Genomic DNA, 7,478 nt, shown 5'->3' with positions numbered 1-7,478 from the left:
TATGTTTGACACCAATCTCTCCTTCACATCCCATATACAATCTCTTGCCCGCTCTTGCCGCTTACACCTAAAGAACATCTCTAGAATCCGCCCTTTTCTCACCATGGAAACAACGAAAACCCTCACTGTAGCACTGATCCACTCCCGCCTGGATTACTGCAACGCTCTATTAATTGGCCTCCCCATTACTCGACTATCCCCTCTCCAGTCCATACTTGTGACAAGTGTCAGCTTTCGCCGAGTCGTTTTCCTTGAATGAGTGGACCCTCTGGGCCGTGGCACCCACCCACCTAGGGCAAGCTGACCTAGTGCGGAACCACCCCCCAATACAGGAAGTGTCAGGGGCAAGACCAAGGGGGTGAGCCACCACGGCAGCTGGACCAGACTGCCGGCTCAGGGAAACAAGATAAGGCGAGACAAGACGTTAGTTCTAGGAAACTTCATTAAAGAGCACTTCAGGGTACAACAGGTGCAAAACGTGAACACTCAAAGTACATAAAGCAAGGTGTGTGCAAGGGCACGCTGAGGTCCAAGGCATGAGGAACTCTTCAGGGTATAACAGGTGCAAAACGTGAACACACAAAGTCCATATAGCAAGGTGCGTGCAAAAGCACGCCAAAGTCCAAGGCAGGGTGCAAGGGCACCAGACTCCGGAAGACTGGCAAGGACTGACAGGATCCAGGCATCAGGGTGCAGACATCTGGCTCCAGACCTCCGGCAGCGGTCAGCAGGCTTCAGGAATCCGGCAGACAATCTAGGAGACAAAACAGGGTGCGTGCTAGGACATGCCAGGATCAGATTCACAGAACGGAGGCCTGCGCATGCCGAGGGGCATGCCAGGGACAGGTACAAGGACGGAGGCCTGCGCGTGCAGAGGGCACGCCAGGGACAGGTACAAGGACGGAGACCAGCACGTGCGAGGGCACGCCAGGGAGAGGCACAAGGACGGTGGCCTGCGCGTGCAAGGGCACGCCAGGGACAGAGTACGAGAACAGGGTTAGGGCCTGTGCGTGCCAGAGAGCACGACAGGAAATATGGCAAAACCTGCGCATACTTTTATAGAAGCACGGGGAGGTATGCCATGGGCAGGCGAGGGCCTGCACGTGCTTCAGAGAGCACGGGAAGCACAGTGCGGAAACAGCGTGAAGTGCAAGGAAGCACAGAGAGCACGGCTGGGGCACTGGCTAGCTGGACGGGCTGCAGCACAGACAGACGGGCACGACTCCAGCGAACCCGTCTGAGGCATAGCAGGCGACACAGCTGTCACTGACCAACGAGCACGGCTACAGCACAGGCCGGCGGGTATGACTAAGGCGAGCACAGCTGAGGCACGGACAGGAGGCTAGGAAGGCCAGGCGCATGCGAAGAGCACACGAAGTATCAGAGACAAGGCATAGAGTACAAGACAGGGCCTGCGCATGCAACGGACATGCCAGGGGCAGGTTCAAGGCGAGACCTGTGTGTGCCGAGAGGCACGCCAGGGACAGAGTACAGAACGGTGGCCTGCACGTGTAGGGGACACGCCAGGGATAGGGTACAGAGCGGAGGCCTGCACGTGTAGACAGACACGTCAGGGACAGGGTACAGAGCGGAGGCCTGCACGTGTAGAGAGACACCTCAGGGACAGGGTACAGAGCAAAACATAACAAGGAAGCATAGAAAGGACAAACAAAGCACGAAGGACAACACGAGACAAAGCACGAGACAAGAGACGGAATACGAGCACGGAGCGTGTGCAGAGACGCACGACAGAACAAAGTGCAAGGGCACAGAATAGAGGGAGCGACCCAGCAGACCAAGCAGCCATGCAGGGAAGCAACACAATACTCAGGCCCTGAGCATAGGAAGGGGCAGTCTGATATAGGGCATTAGCACCTCCACTTCCGGGTCAGGACCAGGGAAGAACTTCAAGTTCAGATCCTCCAGGATCACAGAGCGCGGTCACATGATCAGGGTTTCAGACATGCAGAGACAATTGCAGAACCAGTGCTGAAACCTAGGCAGGTCACATGATCAGAGTTCCAGACATGCAGAGATGAATGCAGAACCAGCCTATGCTGGAACATAGGAAGGACACATGATCAGGGGTTCTAGACATGACGAGATGATCACAGAAGGCAGAGCAGAAACGCAGGCATCCTGCAGCTCAACGGTCACGAGGTGAGTGTGCACACTGCTCTAGGGAACATGCAGGACAGCAGACACGAGATGCGCGTGCACACCGCTCCAGGGGTTCTTGAGGCAAAACAGACATGACAGACATGGCGGACATGACAATACTTAATGCAGCAGCCAGGGTCATCTATCTGGCTAATCAGTACTCGGACGCGTCCGCTCTTCGCCAGTCCTTACATTGGCTGCCCATTCACTATAGGATCCAATTCAAAGTACTTGATCTCACCCACAAAGCACTCCACAGTGCAGCACCCCCCTACATCTCCTCCCTCATTTCTGTCTATCGGCCTAACCGACCGCTGCGCTCTGCAAACGACTTTCGACTAACCTCTGCACTAATCCGCACCTCCCACTCCCGACACCAAGACTTCTCCTGCGCTGCGACAATCATCTGGAATGCTCTACCACAAGTAATTAGGACTATCCACAATTTGCATAGTTTTAGGCGCTCCCTCAAAACACATTTGTTCAGAGCGGCCTATCAAATTCACTAATCAAAGTCATTATATGTGTAAGTGTGCATGTGTAGCCCATTCACTATCTCCATCCATCCCTCACTCCCTCAAGATGGCTGGACCATCATTGTAAATACACACCTGTACTTTGTATCTCCACCACCCCATTGTTGATTGTAAGCGCTCACGAGCAGGGTCATCTTATTTTGCTTTAATTATTGTATTGTTAACGTTGTTACTTTTGACTTGTGTTTTGAAACTGTTAAACTGTAAAGCGCTGCGGAATATGTTGGCGCTATATAAATAGAGATTATTATTATCTTGAGGAGACTGAGCATCTCCGCAAGATGAATAGACATGCTGAGGTCTAGAAAGAAGCGCCGAATGTCCGGTTACGCAGGGAAGCCGGAGACGTCCCTGTACGCATAGTGGAGATGGGATTTCATAAAATCCTCTTCACTATGCTGTAACATCTGGCCACTGCGGATTGGGCGCTGGGGCTGTAAGCAACATCCAGTCCACAGCGTTTACTGACCGTGGAAACATACCCTTAGCCATTCTTGGGTGTTTTTAGCTGTGTGTTTTGGGTCATTATCCTATTACAAGACCCATTACCTGCGACTGAGACCAAGCTTTCTGATACTGGGCAGCACATTTCTCTCTAGAACCCCTTGCTAGTCTTGAGATTTCATTGTACCCTGCACAGATTCCTCCATGTTTCACACTAGGAACAGTGTTCTTTTCTTCATATGCTTCATTTTCCGGCTGTGAACATAGAGCTGATGTGCCTTGCCAAAAAGATCAATTTTTGTCTCATCTGTCCATAGGACATTCTCCCAGAAGCTTTGTGGCTTATCAACCTGTAGCTTGGAAAATTCCAGTCTGGGTCTTTTATGATTTTTTTTTTCAACAATGGTGTTCCTCCTTGGTTATCTCCCATGAAGTCCACTTTGGCTCATACAACGACAGATGGTGCGATCTGACACTGATGTTACTTGAGCTTGAAGTTCACATTTAATCTGTTTAGAAGTTATTCTGGGCTCTTTTGTTACCATTCTTATTATCCATCTCTTTGATTTGTCATCAATTTTCCTCCTGCGGCCACATGCAGGGAGGTTGGCTACAGTCCCATGGAGCTTAAATTTCTGAATAATATGTGCAACTGTAGTCACAGGAACATCAAGCTGCTTGGAGATGGTCTTATAACTTTTACCTTTAACATGTTTGTCTATAATTTTCTTTCTAATCTCCTGAGACAACTCTTTCCTTTGCTTCCTCTGGTCCATGTTAAGTGTGATACACACCATGTCACCAAACAGCACAGTGAGTATCTGTAGCCCTCTATACAGGCCCACTCACTGATTCCAAGATTGTAGACATCTGTGATGCTAATTAGTGGATACACCTTGATTTAACATGTCCCTTTTGTCACATTATTTTCAGGGGTACCATCATTTCTGTCCAGGCCTATTTCATGAGTTATTTTTTTTAAATTTCTGTGGAACCATGGTTGAAAAGCAATGTCTGACTTTCATTTGTTCATTTTCATAGATTTTTGATTTATTATTACTTTTGTCAGATTCAAGTTATTTCTGTCACCATTGTGGCTTTAAACTAGAAGAAGAGGGGATGGGAGGAAAAACAGCAGACAAGAACATGCAGCAGAAGGACAAACTAATAAAGGATACTAGATGTGGTAAAGAGAACCCAAGACAGGGTACTCAGAAGGAAGCTAAGAAAAAGAAAGCAAAACTTCTTTCCTGCATACTGACCAACGCAAGAAGCCTGACCAATAAGATTGAAGATATGGAGTTGGTAATGTATGAGGAAAAATACGACATAGTAGGAATAACTGAGGCATGGTTAGACGACAGCTATGACTGGGCGGCTAACTTGTAAGGGTATGATTTGTTTAGGAGGAATCGTAAAAAAAGGAAAGGGGGTGGTGTCTGTCTATATATAAAGTCCACATTAAAGCCCACACTAAGAGAAGATATACAAGAGGGAAATGAAGAGGTGGAGTCTCTATGGGTGGAGATACAAGGAGAGAAAAGTAATAAAATCCTCATAGGGGTTTGTTATAAGCCACCAAATATAACAGAAACCACTGAAAATGTATTATTGAAACAAATAGACAAAGCAGCAAATCACAATGAGGTGATTATTATGGGGGACTTCAACTACCCCGACATAGACTGGGAAACTGAAACCTGCGTATCTCAGAATGGAAACCAATTTCTGTCAGTAACCAAAGATAATTATCTGTCACAACTTGTGCAGGGCCCAACTAGAGGGACAGCCCTTCTGGACTTAATTTTAAGCAACAGTCCAGATAGAATAACAGAAGTACGAGTCGATGGGCACCTAGGGAACAGTGACCACAATATAATACAATTCCACTTGTCCTTCAGTAAGGTGCCCTGGAAGGGGGTTATGAAAACGCTGAATTTCAGGAAAGCAAAGTTTGATCAGCTTAGAGAGGACCTTCGCCGAATTGATTGGGACAATGTCCTCAAAAATAGGAGCACAGAAAATGAATGGGAAATATTTAAATCAGTTTTACACACCCACTGCGAGCTAGCCATACTGTACAGAAGTAAAAGGGCTAGGAACAGGAGAACACCAATGTGGCTAAATAAGGATGTAAAAAGGGAAATAAATAACAAGAACAAGGCATTTAAGAAGCTAAAACAAGAAGGCAATAAAGAAGCACTAAAAAGTTATAGAGAAAAAAATAAAATGTGTAAAAAACAAATACATTTAGCAAAAGTGGAAACTGAGAGACTCATTGCTCAGGAAAGTAAAACAAACCCCAAACTATTCTTTAATTATATAAACAGTAAAAAGATTAAAATTGATGGTGTCGGCCCTTTAAAGAACAATGAGGGTGAAATTATAGAGCGATGTGGGAAAAGCAAATGTTTTAAATACTTTCTTCTCAACAGTGTTCACACAGGAAAAGGATTTGCCAGGGGAAATGCAGAGTGATCATGTAAACTCCCTATTAAGTATTACCTGCCTAACCCAGGAAGAAGTGCAGAACCACCTTAGTAAGATTAAAATTGACAAATCACCAGGCCCTGATGGCATTCACCCTCGGGTATTAAGGGAGTTAAGTAATGTGATAGACAGGCCTCTATTCCTTATATTTAAAGTCTCTATAGAAACAGGGTCTGTTCCTTTGGATTGGCGGCAAGCAAATGTGGTACCAATATTCAAAAAGGGGTGTACAGTAAAAGGGAACCTGGAAACTATAGGTCGGTAAGCTTAACATCTGTTGTGGGTAAAATTTTGTTTCTAAGGGATACCATTATGGAATATCTCAATGTTAATAAATGTTTAACTCCATATCAACATGGATTTAGGAAGGATCGCTTCTGTCAAACTAACCTGATCAGCATCTATGAGGATGTAAGCTCTCAAATGGACCAAGGAGAATCATTGGATGTCATTTATCTCGACTTCTCTAAAGCATTTGCCAATGTCCCACATAAAAGATTGGTAAGTAAGATGAGAAAGCTTGGGCTAGGGAAAAATGTGTGCCGATGGGTAGGTAGCTGGCTTAGTGATAGAAAGCAAAGAGTGGTTATTAATGGTGCATACTCAGATTGGGCCAGGCTTAATAGTGGGGTACCACAGGGTTCTGTATTGGTTCCCCTACTATTTAATATATTTATTAATGATCTAGTGGATGGCTTACACAGTAAAATATCAGTATTTGCAGATGATACAAAGCTATGTAAGGTAGATAACACAAAGGAGGACAGTTTGCAACTACAGACAGATTTGAGTAAATTGGAGAATTGGGCTGAAAAATGGCAAATGAGGTTTAACACAGATAAGTGTAAGGTTATGGGAAGGAGAAACAGATGCTATAATTATTTACTAAATGGGAAACTGCTGGGGAAATCAGACATGGAAAAAGACTTAGGCATCTTAGTCAATAAGACGCTAAACTGGAGTGCCCAGTGTCAGACAGCTGCCACCAAAGCAAATAGGGTCATGGCCCCATGGGATGCATTAAAAGAGGTCTGGGGACACGAGATGAAAACATAATTCTCCCTCTGTACAAATCACTCGTCAGACCACACTTGGAGTATTGTGTGCAATTTTGGACGCCGGTGTTCAAGAAAGACATTACTGAACTTGAAAGGGTTCAAAGGCGGGCTACTAAAATGATAAATGGAGTTGGCTCACTACAATACCCAGAAAGGTTATCAAAATTAGGTCTATTTACTCTAGAAAAGAGAAGACTTAGGGGAGACTTAATATATATGTACAAGTATATCAGAGGGCAATACAGAGATCTCTCCAATGAACTGTTTGTTTCAAGGACTGTGACAAGAACAAGGGGGCATTCTCTTCGTTTGGAGGAAAGACAATTTCTGCACCAGCATAGAAGAGGGTTCTTCATGGTAAGAGCAGTGAGGCTCTGGAATTCTCTTCCTGAGGAAGTGGTGATGGCCAACTCACTGAATGACTTTAAGAAAGGAATGGATACTTTTCTTGTGAGTAACAGTATAGAAGGTTACGAATAACAGAATATTATAGGTAGATGGTTGACCCAGCTTAGGGGAAGGAATTTTTTTCCCTATGGAGAAAATTGGCTTCTACTCTGTGGGTTTTTTGCCTTCCCCAGGATCAACAATGCAGAACAGCTGCACTAAAAATAGGCTGAACTAGATGGACATAAGGTCTTCCTTCAGCCTTCAAAACTATGTTACTATGTTCAAAACTATGTTATATTCTTGTACATAGGAGCATTATTATAGTAGTTATATTCTTGTACATAGGGGACAGTATTATAGTAGTTATATTCCTATACATAGGAGCAGTATTATAGTAGTT

General features: G+C 45.2%; 1 long non-coding RNA gene across 1 annotated transcript in view; it reads right to left on the bottom strand.

Annotated features, from left to right (window-relative positions):
• Positions 1 to 424: 424 nt before the first annotated feature.
• Positions 425 to 7,478, bottom strand: part of LOC141092112 (uncharacterized) — a 130,458-nt gene continuing 123,404 nt past the window's right edge. The window contains exon 3 of the long non-coding RNA XR_012232683.1: positions 425 to 754. This is a non-coding gene — a long non-coding RNA (uncharacterized lncRNA). The remainder of the gene's footprint in view (positions 755 to 7,478) is intronic.

The sequence above is a fragment of the Dendrobates tinctorius genome, unplaced genomic scaffold, assembly GCF_039654945.1.
Source record: "Dendrobates tinctorius isolate UK_male_01 unplaced genomic scaffold, ASM3965494v1 ptg000058l, whole genome shotgun sequence".
In the NCBI taxonomy this organism is placed as follows: Eukaryota; Metazoa; Chordata; class Amphibia; order Anura; family Dendrobatidae; genus Dendrobates; species Dendrobates tinctorius.
Note: the sequence above shows the minus strand (reverse complement) of the source record. Positions and strands in the feature narration are given on the sequence as shown.